This window comes from Phragmites australis, chromosome 5, assembly GCF_958298935.1.
Source record: "Phragmites australis chromosome 5, lpPhrAust1.1, whole genome shotgun sequence".
NCBI classification, from domain to species: domain Eukaryota; kingdom Viridiplantae; phylum Streptophyta; class Magnoliopsida; order Poales; family Poaceae; genus Phragmites; species Phragmites australis.
In genome coordinates this window covers 40,302,377-40,321,516 of record NC_084925.1, presented here as the reverse complement: position 1 = coordinate 40,321,516, position 19,140 = coordinate 40,302,377, and the positions used below count along the sequence as shown (strand labels likewise).

At 46.3% G+C, this 19,140-nt stretch overlaps 1 pseudogene; it reads left to right on the top strand.

Moving 5' to 3' along the window:
* Window positions 1–7,857: 7,857 nt before the first annotated feature.
* On the top strand, window positions 7,858–12,461 carry LOC133917683 (3-hydroxy-3-methylglutaryl-coenzyme A reductase 1-like; annotated as a pseudogene).
* Window positions 12,462–19,140: the final 6,679 nt, after the last annotated feature.

Here is a 19,140-nt window from a genome sequence, read left to right as displayed (position 1 = left end):
CTCTCCTGAGCACTTTCGCACGATCCTTCGGGGAACCGAGTGCTCGGGGGCTACCACGTGCAACCCCGAGCACTCTCTCCCGAGCACTCTCGCACGAACCTTCGGGGAACCGAGTGCTCGGGGGCTGCCACGTGCAACCCCGAGCACTCTCTCCCGAGCACTTTAGCTCTTTTGGTCATCGGGGAACTAGGGTGCTCGGGAATGACCTGGCACCGACCCGAGCACTTTTCATCCCGGTACTTAGACTCCGTGGATCATCGGGGAACTGGGGTGCTCGGGGACCAGAGGTTGTGGCCCTGAGCACCTTCTCCCGGAACTTAGATTTTCCTCATCCCGGGGGAGGACCTCGCAGGATGGTGACACATGGCGGACGGCGGGCCTGGCCTCGGGTACTCAGGGACCCCCGATTCCTGATACACCGACAGAAGTATTGCCGACTATTGTGGTTGCTATATTCCAGGATTCCCATTAATTCACATATTTCATTGCTATTTCATCATGGGTTGCAGTTTCATGTGCTTCTTTATCTTGCTCTTCATTATTTCTTTCAGGTGCACTTTTCAGGTGTTTCTTTATTATTTCTTACTATAGGAGCAAGGTCCTTTAGTTTACTAGAGGCTCGGGCCTTCTGGAGGCCTAAGAGGATGGATCCATATTCATCTATGTTGTTGGTCGTCTTGAAATCTAGGTGGGCAGCAAATTGGACCCACTAGTCTATGAGGGAGATGAGAACCGCACCATCTCTAGCGCCCATGGAGCCATATGCATTGTTGGTGTAGATAGTCTAGATATCTTGGGGAGGGGCAGTAGTGGGTTCGGCGGGTGTCGGAGTCCATTTAGCGATGAAGTCTGCCAAGATTTGGGATTTGACGATGGTGCGGGTCACAAACTTTACCACGAAGCGGCTAGCTCTACTGCTCATTTGCCGATGCATCCCGTCGCCTCCTGATTGCGAAACATGTCGCCAAGCGGGTAAGAGGTTGGGATAGTGATGTCGTAGGCAAGGAAGTAGTGCTAGAGCTTGCATGGGGCCATCAGAAGGGCATATGCCATCTTTTCGAGCTCGATGTAGCGCATCTTGGCCCCGGCTAAGGCCTCTGATACATAGTATACGGCTCTTTGGGCAGAGTGGCTATCACTTTTCTCCTCCCGTACCAGAGCAACGCTGACAGCAGAGGTAGAGACGGACAAGTATAGGAGCAACCCTTCACCGGGGAGGGGTATCATGAGTGTCCTGAGGCTGAAAAGGTGGGCTTTGAGGGCCTTGAATGCCGCCTGGCACTCTGGAGTCCAGCTAAATGGTTTAGATCCCCTCAGCATTTTGAAGAAGGGAAGGTTATGCTCAGTCGATTTGGTGAGGAAGGAGCTAAGGGCTACGAGGCGGCCGGCCAAGCGATGTACTTTCTTTGGATTGGTGGGAGGTGACATATCTGTAATGGCACAAATATTACCAGGGTTAGCCTCAATGACTCTTCGAGAGACAAGATATCCAAGCATCTTTCTGGCCTTAGCGTCAAATACGCATTTCTCAGGGTTGAGCTGTACGCCTGCAGCCCGGAGACTATCAAATGTTTTTTTGTAGGTTGGCGACATGGTTGGTTTCAAGCTGGCTTTTTACCACGATATCGTCCATGTAGGCTTCAACGTTGCGACCCAGTTGCTGCTCTAATACCTTGTGTACCAGGCAGGAGAAGGTGGCCCAAGCGTTCCAAAGCCAGAAGGGCATCCAAACTTAGCAGTATACTCCGAAGGGTATAATGAAGCTGGTCTTGCTCTCATCCTCTATTGCCATCCACACTTGGTGATACCTGGAGTAGGCGTCCAGGAAGCTTAGCAACTCGCAGCTAGCGGTGGAGTCCATTAGCTGGTCGATGCGAGGAAGGGGGTACGGATTCTGAGGGCATACTTTATTTAGTGATGTGAAATTTATGCACATACGCCACTTCCCACTGTGTTTCTTGACCAGGATGATGTTGGAGAGCTAATCGGAGTGAATGACCTCTCAGATAACACCAGCCTTTACTAGCTTCTAGATCTCCTTCTTTGCAGCCTCTGCCCGCTTTGGGGAGAGCTTGCGAAGCCCCTAGCGTACAGGCTTGGCCTTCGGATCGACTTGAAGAGAGTGTTCGATGATGCAGCGGTCGACTCCTGGGAGGTCCTGCGGGGACCATGCAAAGGTGTCGAGGTTACCTTGCAGGATGCCAGAAGCTGGGCGTCCTGCTTAGAGGTAAGGTCTGCCCCTATTTGGAAGGTCCGGTCGGGTTGGTCTGGATGTATGGGGACACGCTTTATGCCCCTTTCGGTTGTGGCCTTGGAGGGCCACAGTGCTCGGGATGTGCCTAAGGAGGGTCCTTGGAACCCTCTCAGCATGGATGTGGCAGCCAAGGAGTGGAGAAGAGTGCCCGTACTCGATGCGCCTAGCCAGGTCTTGGTCGTCGTGGATGGTTATCAGCTCTTGGGGTCCGGGCATCTTCAAGCAGAGGTAATTGTGATGGGGTATAGCTCCAAATCTATTCAGAGTTTCCAGTCCCAGAATAACATTGTAGGCGTAAGGTATGTCCACAACGTCGAAGGTGATTACTTTAGTCCGTGTTGCGGGGCCCTCGCCGAAGATGATTGGGAATTCTATCTAGCCTAGGGTGTCAAGGGGGGCCCATTGAACCCCTGGAGGGGTCTATGGCCAGGTGAGAGTTGGCTCCACGGGATGCAGAGCTGGTCTAAGGCATGTACGAAATAGGATGTCCGCCGAGCTGCCTCTGTCGACCATTACTCTCTAGACCTCAATTTCGGTGATGTTGGCTGAGATGACCAGGGCATCAAAGTGGGGAAACTTCACCCCTTCGGAGTCATCGAAGGTGAATGCCACGAGAGTGTCAGCCCATTCGGGGACCTGTCGATGGATGCTAGTTGCTCCGATGTGGTTTACCCCATGTGTGTAGTCTCACTGCTGTCGCTTTGAAGCACAATCAGAGCTCCCTTCGTTGGTTATAATGAGGATGACATGTTTGCCTCGGGCCCTTTCGTCGTAGTATCACTCCGCAGATGATCAAGGCAGAGGAGGTAAGGCCAGCTGCGGAGGGTTCTGTAAGGCCAGATGATCAACCTGCCGGCTTGTTGATGGCCTGCGATCTTCGGACCGCTCGTCGATGGCCCCCTCGGCCTTGGCGAAGGCTGCCTGCCTCCCAAGGTACTCCTCTCGAAAGGTTGTGAGGGTCCGACAGTTGTCGGTGTTATGTCCTCATCCCGCTCCGTGTAGAGTGCACCAGGATTCCTCCTCAGGACATCGCCTCGGGGCGCGGTTTTGCTCTGGGAAGGCTCCGAAGCGTCCTCGGCCACACCCTCTGGGACAGTTTTGGTTCGGAGCCCTGCATCCTTGGTTGATGTTGTTGACGTTTCAGCGTTGACGCTGTCGCTACGCCCCCTTTGGGACCCGGGGGTATGAGCCTCCTCGAAGCCCCTCTTCATTAGGGGAGGGGGCGTGTGATGATCCTGCCTGCGAATGTGACTTCTCGAGGTCGATACGGGAAATCTTGGTAGCTCGCGAGAGCCTCCGGCGAAGTTTTTCCTCCTCTGCACGTGCATATTTCTCGAATTTGCTCATGAGGACTTCCACCGTGAGTATGGGACGCCAATTCAGCCGATCATACAGGGGTCCTTTGGCCAGACCCTAGGTTGCGACATCAATGACTGAAGAATGTGATATGCCCCTAATCCGGGCCTTAATTTGGGAAAACCTTCGGAAGTAATCTCAGAGGGTTTCATCCGTCTCCTGCCTGATAGTGAACATGCTTCCGGAAGTCACCGACTCGACAAAGGTGCCATGAAAGTTGCTGCGGAAGAGGTCTCTAAGTTGAGACCATGCGTGAATGGCACTAGGGTCTAGTGCCCAGAACTAGCATATGGCTACCCCTTTCAGGGCGAGAGGGAAGCATTTAGCCATAGTGGCTGGTCCGCCTCCGCTGGCCTCTATGGCAAGGCTGTAGGAACAGATGAACTCATCAGGGTCCGAATCGCCCTTGAACTTAGGTAGCTTTGGGGTCCGAAAGCCCTCCGGAAAGGACTAGTTTGTAGGTCGGTCTGTAGGGGAGAATCGTAGTCTTGTAGAGGATCCTTGCGACACCGACTCCGAGGCTCTGGAAGCTGAACGTGATGGGTCCTAGGGTCAAAGAGATCATCGGCCCTTAGGGCCTGGGTCGAAACAGCGTCGTCACGGGGGCTACGATGGTCGTGCGGGTAGCTTGCTGCTTGACCCACAGTGCCGTGCTTCCAAGCATGATTGACGCTCAAGTGGAATGGTGTTTTCAGCAGGGCCACCGGTCGCAGCCCCTAGGGCCACAGGTGGGGTCTCTCTATGCTACTGCTGTTGCTGCTGGGCCTCCGAGGAAGGGAGCCCTTCAGCTCCGGCCATAGCTATGGTTATGGCCGGGTCGGTGGTTGTCGGAAGGCCCTTGTTCCTCCCGATTGGGGGGGGGGCGTCATCAGCACGGCCTGTTCTTAGTCGCTCGGACTTTCGCACAAGCGTGACTGGGGGGTCGGTCGCCATCGTTGTGGCCGTGGTGGTCTTCTTCTTGGGTGGCATCCTATTTCTCTTAGCACTTCTGTGTCTGAGTCCCTGCGGACGGCGCGCTATTGGGGCAAGAGATCATCTTGTGCTAACAAGTACGGTGAGAGTTTCTTCTAAGGAGGAGACTCAAGATTGGAGATGAAGTTTGAGAGAAAGAAGCAGCGAAAATGTATTGATAGTAGGAAAGATTGGTCCTTGGCCTGATGACCATGGCCCTGTATTTATAGGGCTACCCCTGGCGTAGCGTACAAGTTATCGCTACGAACAAAGATTTAGGACCGACCGAATTACATGGTGCAGGTCCAGGTAAAACTACTTTTTACCTTACTCAGGAGATAATATCTACCATGGAAAATACAGGGACTGCACCAACCTCGGGGTTGGTGCAAGGCTGGTCGCCAAATGCGGCCCAGCACCATGTTGTCCCGTGTGTCAAGCGTCCTCCACTTGCATCATCGTGTCAGGATGACGTCCACTAGCCTTGGTATGAAATGCCGGTCACATGCTAGCAGGGGAAGGATGACCAGCGTCCCCCCTCTACCAGATCTTTCTTGAGGCCTAATGACTCACCCCATAGCCTTCGGGAAGCCAGCCTCAGCCTCCGGAGGCTGGGACTGCGGGAGGCATGGCTCTGAGATGTTGAGGCTTCCTCGATGCCCAGAGGTCCGAAAGCTGCCTTCGAGGGTTTAGGTCTATAGGCATAGGCTAGCTAAGCTAAGGGGTCATCGGGGGTCTTTAACAACGACCCCCAACACAGGGGTTATACAAGTTCAAGCCTTCCAAAAGATAACATCCCTATGTTCTGTATATTTTGTTATCAGTGTTTGTGAACTGGTAACAGATGAGTCCCCTTTTGCTACACCCATTCTCCTCTTTATACAATAAGAGAACTTACAAGTGAGCCATTTTCCGCTAACCCATACCTAGCTAGATGTACTTTTCTCAGGCCATCATCACCTGGAGCGTGCGCCACACCTTACACCGATGGTACTGCGGGCCCGTCCCATCCTTTGGGACACCTCCACTCTTACCTTACCTTGGTAGCCCTGCATGTCCCCTCGTTGTGCACTGCAAGCTTATCTAGCAAGTCGTTCCATCCCAGCCTTCCATGAGTCCGCCTACAAACTCATCCACTTGTCTGGTCATTCTACAGACCCTATCCCATCTGTAGCGTGGTGCTAAGTCGGTCTGCAACACTGCACTACATAGCAATTAATGCTACAGGACGGAGCACTGCCCATATGCGCCAGCCACGACTTCGTTCTCTGGAGGAGGAGCCTCGAAAAGAAAAACACTTGAGTAGATATCAATAAATGCAACTAGACAGGTTAGGTATGGATGTCCCACGACTAGCAAGGGTTGGTAGCGGGATCACATTAAATCGCAAGTAGGCTAGTCGCGCAAGCCTCACACTGGTCGTGTGAGCCAATGGCTGGTCGCAAGATGGGTTAGAGTTCAGGAAATATCCCCTGTCGGACGCCATATCACACGTGAGGCCCATTAACCAGGATGCCCCCCTACTCAATACTCCGATACTAGGGTTTTAGAGTTGTTTGCATTGAGTTGTGTATGCCTCCCCTTTCTTCTTATGGGGGTCAGGGTTCATGCCTTATAAAAGGGGTCCTAGAGTCGTCTTAGTCCTGGTTGTAGTTGATAGAGAGTCCTTCATCTTGTCGGCCAAGCCAAAACAACTAAATTCAGCCTAGATACTAGTCGTATTTAAGTCGGATAACCCAATTGAGACCTTCCTAGTGTATATCTTCGTGATCTCCGAGAGTATCGAGTCCGCAATATCCGGAATTGTTAAGCAAGCGTACAATATATCTTATCCGTATACGGTGCACTCATTATATATATATATATATATATATATATATATATATATACACACACACACACACACCCTGTAGTTAGATATTCGACACCCTTAAGTGTATCTTCCTTGTATTCTGGATTCTCCGAATATTTAGGAGAGTCCTACCGATCATAGAGATATCTTTCTTGTCGAGTATGATTCACTACATGTTGTTTATCTCAACGCTTTAGATATTTCATAGCGGTTACGAACCATGCCTAAACGAGTAAACAACATGTGCAAAATGGATATACCTTATAGATATAATGTTTTTATAAAATATATCATAAATAATTATATATCCTCGTTAGTAGAAACCGTAGAGGAGTGAGGACAGGCGCACATGAGCGCTCAGAGGGGTGTGATGGGCTCGCTTGTTGGGGATTAGGAGAGGTGAGTGATAATGATGGGCAATTTTCACAATCTTTAAAGGGCAAGTTGTCATTCTAAAGCCGCATAATCGACCGCGGCCATGAGAAACTCGGTTTCGACCGCTTCTGCATTATGTAGGTGTAGGGGGGGGGCCTCCCATAATTGATTCCATGAGAAGCAAGAGAGAAGCGCGTTGTTTGTCCTACATGTCCTAATTTGAACCAACAACCGACTTACGCTGAAAACAAGTCATGCGTCTAGCGCTTCGTTGCCCACCAACAAGTTTTGTATACTCTGGCCACGGGACCCACTGCACCCACAGACGACGACTCATGTAACCCATGATGGCAAGATTGAAACGACACCTCTGACCAAACCTCCCCGCTCCCTGCTTGCAAGGTCCCCGTGCCCGCCCTCTGTCCGCTCGTTGCTTGTCACGCCAAACATCTGAGCCCTGAGCCGAAACAACCCCGACCCCCTCCCTCATTGCACGTTTCGTGCACACCAAGAAGAAGAACTCCGCGTTTGTCCGATCTCCGCCCCGCACCTCCTCGTCCGCTTATCAATTATGCTGATCCAGAAGTAAATTTTATAGGATCTTTCTATAAAAGATCTCCATAAGATTCTGATCTAGTCACACATCTTCTGATTTAGCGACTGGATTGAAGAGAAGAGAAGAGAGAAGGGACACATGCAATTAAAAAAAAGTCTTTCGTAGAACCCGATCCTATAAAACTTATTTTCCACCGACCTCAAAAGTAAATTCTATAAGATCTTTTTATAAAAGATCTATATAAAATCTTAATCTAATAACACATCTTCTAATGTAACTACTGAGTAAAAAGAAATGAGAAAAAAAGACACATATCATCCCATAAAATCAGACCAATTTGCTACCACCGACCACCCCGCGCCGGCCCCGCCCGGCATGCGATTCGCCCTCCCGAACCAACAGCAGCACACGCAGAACACACGGTCACACGAGACCCCGGCTCGCTCGCGCTCGTAACCCGCCTCCTTCCTCCGACCCCCGCGGCGCCGGTGGTCGGTTCGGCCCGAGCGGGGGATGGACGTGCGCCGGGTCGGAGGGCGTATCGCGGCGGCACGGAGGGCGCTCGCTGCGGCGGGCTTGCTGCCGCTCCCGTTGCGGATCATCAACGGACTGGCGATGATCTCGCTGGTGCTCTCCTCCTGCGACCTGCTCCGTCTCTGCAGCGACAGGGACCGCCCGCTCCAGTTCCCGCTCGGCGGCCGCGAGTTCGCCACCGTGCTGTGCCAGCTGGCCTCCGTCGTGTACCTCCTCAGCCTGTTCGGCATCCCCTTCGCGCACCCCGAGCCCACCGCCAGCGACGACGAGGGTGGCTCCCCCAGCTGCGCGCCCACGCCCGCGCCAATGCATGACGGGGTGGAGAGCGGGGACGCGGAGATCGTCGCCGCGGTGGTGTCAGGGGCGCTGCCGTCGCACCATCTGGAAGGCTGGAATCGCGCCTCGGGGACTGCCGCCGCGCGGCCAGGCTACGGCGGGAGACGCTCCGGCGGATGACGGGTCGGGGCGTCGAGGGGCTCCCGTTTGAGGGGATGGACTACCAGACCATCCTGGGGCAATGCTGCGAGATGCCCGTCGGGTACGTGCAGCTGCCTGTTGGGGTCGCCGGTCCGCTCCTCCTGGATGGGAGCCAGTACTACGTCCCCATGGCTACCACCGAAGGATGTCTCGTGGCCAGCGTCAACCGCGGGTGCAGGGCCATCGCGGCGTCTGGGGGAGCCGCGAGCGTGCTGCTCCGGGACGCCATGTCTCGCGCGCCCGCCGTCAAGTTGCCATCCGCCAAGAGGGCAGCGGAGCTCAACGCTTTTGTTGAGGCGCCTGCCAATTTTGAGACTCTGGCTGCTGTCTTCAATAGGTAGGCCGACCTCTCCATTAGTTTACATGTAGACTTGCATGCTTGCTTAAAATGGGATAAGCAATTGCTTTGCTATGAATATATAGTGTGTGAAATTGTGAATGATAGTTTCTCTTTTAGTGCGTCTTTAAGTTATTATTGATGTTGATGGCTAGACCCGCATAGTATTTTATTTTAAGGTCAGGTGATTGCCCACAAAAGCAAGTCCTTTTCTTATTTGGTTGATGATAGGGTACAGTCCACTGCTTATTAGCTTATTCCAGTTTCAACATGCACTGGGTAAGGCGACATCAATTGGCTTTGGCATCCTATTGTAGATCGACAGCATTTTGTTTCCTTATTTGTCGGATTTGTTATTAGTTACTTGCGAACGATGCCAGTTTATACTTTCTGAGGTGTTGTCCTTGAATTGTCGTGTTGCGTTTATCCAAACTGCAGGCTATTTGCGAATGATGTCAATCTATACTTTCTCAAGTGTTGACCTTGAATTGTCATGTTGCGTTTGTCAAAACAGCAGGGAATGTCAACGGTTTGTCGGTTGCGCTTTTTGAACTCATAGCATGTGGACTCAGCACCATATAGCGCACTTTCAGCCTTTAGTAAGTGTAAATGATCAGTAGATGTAAACTCATATGTACTGTCATTTAGGTTTGTTGAACTTGAAGGCTGATCACATATTCACATTTGGATTTTTTTCCTGTTACTTCCTAGTAACTATCGACATTTGTTCTTAGAAGGGTTAGATTACTGTCGGTTTCTGCAGTTTATAAAGAATCATTATATATTTGTCGTATTGCGTTGTTCGAAAGCTTCGGATAATTGTTGGTTCATGTCACTAGAAGCTTTTGATTCTGTTTTTTTTTTTTACGCCTTGATTCTGTTGTTGTGTACACATGAGAAGCTTCGGGTTATTTTTGGTCTACGCTATTCTATAATTTTGGGCACGGTTTACAATGTTGTTATCTGTTCTTTGAAATATTAAGAAAATGTGGAGGCTGTTTCCTTGGTTTTCTCTTTCAAAATCATGGTCATGTGAGCATGCTATCGACGGACTTCGTTAGTATTTGTTGCATGGATAAGCATTCATGAGCACTCTGGTGGTTCTATAACATTTAGTGATTAGCTTCTTAGGAATGCTGTGTTTAGTATTTAAATTGTTGCATCTTTAATTAAGAATGTATTGCGTTGTTGATTAATGTTCTTGATTACATTGCTTTATACCAAATACATCATTTTTTAAAGTGAAATACGTCATTTCACTTCCATGAAACATTTATTTATCCATTCCATTTTCTGCCACTTCTCTATATAGACCTTTTTCCTTCATTTTCAAAGTTAGTCAAATGGGTGTATTGTTCCTCTTGTCCAAAGCATAGCTAATGTGTGTTTATTCACCTTATCTGATTATTTAATTAAAATTCTAGTGTGTTCAATGATTGTCCTAAACAGCTAGAACTATCTGCACATCCAAAATTGTGCGCGTCTGTAATCTGTATGTGCAATGGTTTCATGGGTTGCACATTTTTGCACTCTTTTAAAGTAGATATTGAAATGATTCATTGTAGATTGCACTTTTCGAGGATCAAAATATGAATTTTTCTTAGGCATTTTTATGATTCAAGCTTTGCATTTGAGACTCCATGTTATAATATTATGGGTGGGCGTAGCAGTCTAGCAGATGACAGGCAACCTGTTCAAATTGCACTGTTGTTCCTATATGATATTTGCTGATCTGGTACTTCCTTTAGAAGACTGGTTTTACTTTGAAACCTAGCTGCTGTTATTTTAACCGTTATTAGTTTTCCATATGTTATCATACTAATGTTTCATATCAGACATTTAGTTCTGCATGAATCATATGCATGCTTTGTATGAGGGATACATTCCTTGGATGTTTTTTCAAAAAAAAAAAACTTGGAGATAATTAATCTTCTTCTTTATCTTACATACTTGTTTGCATCTTCGCGGTATTTATATGTCTTGGTGATTTTCTTTGTTAAGGAAATCAATGGATTTCGTATAAAGTGTAATCTTCTTTATCAGTTAGAAGTTTAGAACTGACATCCAAATTGTTTGAGGTCCACAGGTCCAGCAGATTTGGCAGGCTTCAGGGTATTCAGTGTGCACTAGCTGGTAGGAACCTTTACATGAGGTTCACTTGTAGTACTGGAGATGCTATGGGAATGAATATGGTGTCAAAAGGTGTTGAGAATGTCTTGGGCTACCTGAGGAAAGATTTCCCCGACATGGATCTCATCAGCCTATCTGGTTTCAACCCTTCCCTTTTGTTATGGCAAAGAAAAGCTAGTATTGCATTCTTTCACTAAAGCTAGCACATCCTTTTATCAGACAATGAAAACGTTTTCATTCTAAACTCCTTACTAGTAATGTTACGCATGAATTGTTTAAGGAAACGTTTGATCAACGTGTGCAAAATACATCATTTTTCTTGGTTCTTTGCCACTGTAACCTAAGGAACATGTGTTTGTGTACCAGATTGTTAGATGAATTTTCATTTTTCTATCTTCATTTTTCTGTTCACTCTCTAGAGCTCGAGTGTAAAATACAAACTGCTCTGCTTACGAAACAGTAGTGAATTTACTAGGTTGCATCTGACTCGGAGCAAACTTGTTCTAAACATCTCTAGCTATTATCACTATTTTTTCCTCAGCAACTTTAACCTGAGGAAACTACATTTCTGTACCAGGTTGTAGGCTGAATTTTTTAATTTTGCTATCTACATTTTTCTGTTCACTCTATAAAGCTCAATTGTAAAATACAAACTGCTGTGCTTACAATACAGTAGTGAATTTACTAGTTTCCATCTGACATGGAGCAAACTTGTTGTAACCATCTTTAGCTATCATCATAATTTTTTCTCCTGTCACATAGTATGCACATTGACAAGTTGTTTTTTCCCGTACCAGGTAACTATTGTTCAGACAAGAAGCCTACAGCTGTAAACTGGATAGAAGGTCGTGGAAAATCTGTTGTTTGTGAGGCTACAATTAAAGGACGGGTTGTGAAGAGTGTTCTTAAGACCACTGTACAAAAACTTGTCGAGCTTAACATTATCAAAAATCTCGCTGGGTCAGCCGTAGCTGGAACACTTGGAGGTTTCAATGCTCATGCAAGCAATATCGTAACTGCACTATTCATTGCTACAGGGCAGGATCCTGCACAAAATGTTGAAAGCTCACAATGCAGCACCATGTTGGAGGCAGTGAATGAGGGAGACGATCTTCACATCTCTGTCACCATGCCTTCCATTGAGGTGATTGTTTTTCTTTTCAAACTCTCATTGCTACTATGATTAAGTATCTGCTCTGCATAGATTATAACATAGTCTATCACCTATAGTCTCGTTGGAATTATAAATTCCCTAACCTAATGATTTTTCCAGATCATTTGACTATCCGTTGTCCTTTTAAATTTCATGATTCAATTATGAGGCGATAAGATATTTTGTGTTTAATAGTTTGTCTTGGTAATCTGTCCAAGTTAAGTCGGTTTGTATTTCTCTCAGGTAGGCACTATTGGGGGTGGTACTTGTCTTGCCTCACAGGCCGCTTGTCTGAACCTGCTTGGTGTGAGGGGTCCGAATCATGACTGTCCCGAGGCAAATGCTAAGCTTTTGGCTACCATTATAGCTGGCAGTGTGCTCGCTGGCGAGCTCTCTCTCCTTGCGGCCCTTGCTGCTGGCCAACTTGTCAAGAGCCACATGAAGTACAACCGATCAAGTAAAGATGTTGCAAGTGCTGCTTCTTGAGCATAGCAGTTCACTGGGTCCTTCGAGTGACATATTTAGACAGCAACTGCCCAAATGGGGTTGTCGACAAGCAAATGAGATAAGTGGAGACGGACGGGTTGTACAGATTGCTGATAAGAGAGCAAGCCCCAACAGAAAGAGCAACCTATTCGACTGTTCTGTTTGCGTTATGTTGAAGAAAACACCTAACAGATTATGCAGCTTCTGACTGTAACTTTTGTTTATATACCTTCATATATATTTATGTTTTTTCTCTTTTTTCCTTTTTCTTTGGACAGCAGAGATCATATTAACTTTGTATTATATATTCTCTTCTTTTTTGTGCAGTATATCAATTTGTTTATTTTGTTTACAGCGTGAAGAGTTTTGTGTTTTGATGTGCATTTTGCAGCTCAATATATGCATCTTTCCTTCCATCCCCGACTCTCAAGCTTCCAGCTGCTGGTTTCCGGAAGCGGGGGTTTACCATGCTAACAGAGTAGCCGAAAGAAAGAACCGAATAATTTACGACTTGGTTAACATCTTGTTACAAAGTTATGGTATAGCTAACTCATGGTGAGGTGAGACTGTTCTCACAGTTAACTATATCCTAAACATGGTCGCTCCTCAGAACTACGAGGTAACCCCTTATGAATGATGGAAGGAGAGAAAATTAAATCTGTCATTTATTCGCATTTGGGGTTGTTTAGTCAAAGTACATGTTCCATTGCCGAAGAAGAGGAAATTAGGATCAAAGATTGTCGATTGTGTTTTACTAGGGTATGCACACCAGAGTACCACCTATAGATTCTTAGTGGTCCATTTTGAGGTCTCAAACATTACCGTCAACTCGATAATGAAGTCTTGAGATGCGACCTTCTTTGAGCACATCTTTCCTATGCGAGTGAAGGAGGCTGACATTCATGATCTTTTAGTTGATGATTCTGCTCCTCAGAGTATCAGTGACACGGTTCCTGAATTGGAACTTAGGAGGAGTAACAGGTAAAGAACTAAAAAATTACTGGGAAATAACTTTGTCACCTTTTGTCGTGGATGATAAACCATGAAACCTTTCAGATGCATACACTTCTCCAGAAGCGGAGTACTGGAAGGAAGCAGTTCATAGTGATATGGATTCTATCATCACTAACGGAACCTAGGAGTTAGTAGACCTCCTAGTTGGCTGCAAATGGATCTTCAAGAGAAAGCGCAAACCCGATAGTACTATAGAAAAGTACAAGGCTCGATTAGTGGCTAAAGATTTTACGTAAAAAAGAAGGTGAGGACTACTTTGATACGTATTCTCCTGTTGCCAGATTGTCCACTATTCACGTGCTCTTAGCACTAACAGCTTCGCATGATCTCCTTGTGCATCAGATAGATATTAAGACCGCTTTCCTTAATGGAGAGTTAGATGAGGATATTTATATGCAGTAGCCAGATGGATTCGTGGTAACAAGACAGGAAAATAAAGTATGCAGGTTAATCAAATCTCTGTATGGTCTCAAACAGACACCTAAGCAGTGGCATCAAAAGTTTGATAGTACAATGACCTCAGTTTTTGAGTAAATGAAGCCTATAAGTGCGTGTATTATCGCTATGGTGGGGGACGATGTGTCATGCTATGTTTATATGTGGATGACATATTATTGTTTGGGACGAACTCAAAAATGATTAACCATACCAAGTCTTTTCTATCTCAAAACTTTGATACGAATGATCTGGAAGAGACTGATATAATTCTAAATGTCAAGCTGTTAAAGGGCGAGAATGGGATAACTTTAAGTCAATCACATTATGTGGACAAGGTGCTTACACGTTTTGGGATGATAGACTATGAGCCTGCAGCCACGCCCTATGATCCAAATACTAAGCTGAAGAAAAATATAGGCTATGGGAAAGACCAGTTAAAATATTCACAGGTGATAGGTTCTCTCATGTACTTGGCAGTGCAACTAGGCCTGACATCTCGTATGTTGTATGCAGATTGAGTCATTATATGTCCAACCTAGAAGATGATCATTGGATAGCACCAGAGAGGGTACTTAAGTATATGAAGAGGACAAAAAACCTAGAGATTCATTATTCTGGTCATCCTGCAGTCATAGAGGGATTTAGTGATACCAACTGGATCAGTGACTCGGATGATATTTTCACTCTAGAGGGTGGAGTTGTGTCGTAGAGGTAATCTAAACAGACCATCCTCATTCGCTCCACAATGGAGGCTGAGCTAGTGGCACTAGATTCATCAACCGTAGAGGCAGAATGGATCCGAGAACTCCTTTCTAACCTGCTGATATTGGATAAGCCAATTTCAGCTGTTCTCACCTACTGCAATAATCAAACAGTTCTGGTTAAGGTAAAGAGTAGGAAAGACAACATGGAGACTTCGAAGCATATAAAACGATGACTCAAGTCGCTGAAGCATACAGTAGAGACGGATATAATCACTGTGAATTATATTCAGTCTGTAAGGAATCTTGCAGATCCTTTCACAAAAGGAATGGCTGAAAAAGTCATTCAGACAGCATCAAGAGTAATGGGATTGCTGCCCACTAATAAGGGTCACACCGGCAGTAACCTATCCTAGGAGATCAGAGATCTCGTAAAGTAGGCTCTAGGAAAACAAGATGTGTGGATATAAGAGTAAATCGATCCCATTTGCTGCTTTGCTTTCCTGTGGGAGAGGGTGAGCTGTTAGCTCTTAATGAATTCAGTATCGTATAGCAATAGATGTCGTCCTATAGGACATCTAGGAGAATTCACCTATATGAGTGTGATTGTGTGGTCACAATCATAGAGAAGCAGGATACTTCTCTAGGTGGCACTCAGGAATTAAGGTACATGGACATGACCGTAACGTTCAACTCCAGAGCTAAGGCAAAAGCAACATAATACAGGGTGTTGTATATAAGGAGGCTCTCACACCAAGGTTGATGATCAAGGTTTTGTCCTCCTCATCCTCTGTGAGCTAATGTATGTGCAACTAGATAATTTGTTCAAACCCGAAAGGTACTTTTTACTCAAATCATGTATATCAAACCAATAACTCCAACATTAATTTTTGGTGGGAATTGTTGAGAAAAACATGAAATTTTAATGTTTTTATGCCTTTTCTTTTTCCTTGGTGGACCGGCTGGTCCTTTTGACTTGTTGGAGCTCATGCCCATGCGGTGTTGTATATGGGACCTGGGACTCGGTTCAGTTGAGATTCACGATGAAAAAAAGGAAAGAGAGTAGAGGAGAGAGAGGCGGCGATGGCCATTTGGCGGCAACAGTGGCATAACCGCATCCTCGATCCCTTCGGGGGTCGTTGGATGCCGAAGGGCATCGCTGCGCATATTTGTAGGCCGGCTCTTCCTTCTCTGTGTGCATATTTTGGGAAATCCTCTGCATTCTCCTAGTTTTCTCACTGGTTTTCTCTTTCGGTGTTGGAAATCGCCTCTTGAGCTGGAGCCGAGTGGAGCTCGGTCTTTGGCTTAGTGATTTGGAGCTGTGAGGGATTGGGTGAAGAAGACCTCGTATTGGTGCTTGTCGGTGCTATGTGTGCCGAGGCTCGCCCGCACACGTCGATGTGGTGCTATGAAGCTTTGTATCTCTGTCTTCCTTTTCGCCGACGACAACTGGCAGGTGATTGGATTTCTGGGACAACGACTGTAGAGCCGGTGAAAACTGGTGGGTGATTGGATTTCTGGGACAACGGCTGTAGAGTTGTCCCTTGCCTCGGTCATCTGTTCATTTTAGCAAGTCACTTTATGAGTTTTTCCCTCCTTTTGTTCTAGACAATACTATTACATATTCTAGTTGCTTGATGATGAATTGATATTCTGAGGCTGAACAAGTTACTAAGTACAATAGTTAAACTTGTGATTCTCTAGTTCTGTGATATGCGTGATAGCCCCTGGCGATTTACTTTAGTGGCTTTCACTGATCTAAATTTGTGTTTTGAGACACATTTCTTGTGTTAATTATCCAGTGGGCTATCTGCTATGGTTCTAATGATTAGTTTATGTGTTGTTATTAGTTCAGAGATAGCTTACCAAAATTGATTCTAGATAAGGAAGCTGATTCATCTTGTTTGCTATAGTCAGTAGTTGCTTTGAATCTTGTTGTCCTTTTGTTTATCTCTGACTCGGCAACATTCAAATAGTTCTGTTCAATTTATGAACTCTCTCTGATTTGGTATAGTAGACCGCTCCTGATGATATTGCTTAATTTGTGAGAACTTTGTCTAGGCTTTAATAACTAGTTGATAACTTAGTAAATTGTGTACAAAATGATGTTTTTAATAGGATAATTAGGGGACAGAATCTTATTAGTCCTAAGGCTAATTGTCTTTCATTTACTGAGAGTACTATTATGCAAGATATGTATCTGTTATCTGAAATATGCTATATACATGATTTCGGAAAATGAAATTTATACTTTGATATCAAATCTTTCAAAGGTCATATATATTCGGTACATTCTATTATGTCTTTATATATATGTTTATGTGGAGTGAGATCTATGTTCATTTTATCGTAATTCATACAACAGCGCACGGGTTTCGAAAAGGGAAAATGTGCTCTAGTTCTTTCGGCTCGTAGAATTCAAGAGAAATTCTTATCTAGCTCAATTGTTGCCCACTTCCTGTCGCTGTCAACGAATATACTCCCCACTTCTCAGTGTCCAAGTTCCTCCTCAAGCAGCACAACGAACAAGTTGAGCGATTCAGCACAACGAACAAGTTGAGCGATTCTTCTTCTTTTCCTTTAAAAAGAAAGATAAAGACCAGGAGTGCACGTAACTTTCAGAAGACACCGAGAGACAGAACATCGAGTCATGCTCAATCAAATCTCTGTATGAGCAGCTCTCGAAAAAATAAAATAAGAAAACTCTGTATGAGGCATGAGCCAGAATTTCCGTGTAGTTCCAGTAGTAAATGCTCATTCTACAGATCACAAAGGGCCCATGTGGATTCCTTGGGCTTTGTTCCTCTCACACCAAAGCTTGAAGCGAAGTAGCACCACAGTGCAGCCCAATAAAGCCCTACCTCTATTCCATTCACACTTTGTTCGACACCAATGACCAATCTCACAAAGCCGTCGCAAGCTGCAAAAACGAAAGGGAGAGTAGAAATGTTTCGTCTCCGGCTGCTACTCCTCCTCCCGCATCTCGTCATCGTGCTAGCAGTAGTCAGGGCCTACTGCAGCTCGACGCTGCGTGTGATGACGCATCGACGACGCCGACGGCGGTACCAGCCAGCACGGCTCGTCGTCCTAACGCGACAGCCGAGAACGCTTAGCGCCTGACCAAGAAAGCATCGAATTCGACGGAGAGCTCCGCGCCGCGAGAGCCAGGAAACAGCCGCAACCAGTTGACGCGACGGGGTGCGAGCGACCGTCACGTGGCCGCGCGGCCCGGCTTGCCGACCTGGCCCACGGGCCGCCGCAGCACGATCAAAGATTCGACGCGACACCTCTTTCCTCCCACCACCAGTCGCATCGCGGCGCCTCTGTTGCTAGTCACGGGGGCCGGCTCCCACGTGTAGGTGGTCCCTCCGCACCGGCCGCTCCTTTTCCCACGTGGCCGGGCCCCCCACCCTGCATGCAGCATCGCTGCCTCGCTGGTGCAACAGAATGCGCCTCTCCAGTCGACACGTGTCTCCATGCCTTCGCCTTGACAGCGTAGTGTATCATTGCATGTTCATTATACAAGTACCTCCTCCGGTCTTAAAAACTTGATATTTTAGATATGATCTTATACATGCAACTGGCACGCTTTTTTATATGCAGAGTTTGTTTTCTTTTGCATGGTGCCATGGACGGTGTTGCCGTGCTTCTTAGTCGCTGCCATGGAATCCGGCGTGACATCAGTGAGTTTCCTTCTCCACTAAGACCTCCTTATATTCTGGCCACCGTGCTCCTCATCGTCCTCAGAGTCAGAGACGATGATGAGGATTTTCTTGTCCTCGTTGGTGTCACATAGCTTTTTCATGAAGCTGTCCATGGTGTTGTTGAGCTTTCGTAGTGTGACAGACTAAGCAAATAAGGAGAGATGATACGGTAGGCGAAGCGAAGGATGGCGTGTTGTAAGTTATTGGATGGAGTAGAACTCGAACAACCACCGTTGCGCATATGTGTGCACTCCTTAATTGTATGTATGAATTGGAAAGAAAAGAGGCGTGTTGTTGTAGTAATGGAAGGGGCAATATAGTCTAAAATATGTTCAAAAGTCTAAAATATCAGTTTTTTTTGCATCCATTGAAGGGAAGCCTAAAACGTCAAGTTTTTAAGATCAGAGGGAGTATGTAAGATTCTGTTTATTTCAGCTATAGATTGCGAAAAATAGATTATAGAATATGAATTGTAAGATTCTGTTTATTTCAGCTATAGATTGCGAAAAATAGCCATATCCTTCATCACCTTCCTCTCCTTCACCTCCGTCACCTACGTCTTCACAGGAACACAACAAGAAAAATCGTCCATAATAGTAAGGTCAAACATTAGCTCAAGTAGTTCAAGATACTTTGGTGGAACATTCTTGAGCTTCCTCTATTCGGATGTTTCTGAAAAACATAGACGATAATATTAGTCAACAAGTACCCTAGAAGAACATGAAATATAATAATATACACGACGGATAAGTACCTTTGTATGTTCCTTCCAATAGGTCCCATTTGCTACCATCGTTTCTTTAGCACTATCCCATGCAAGAC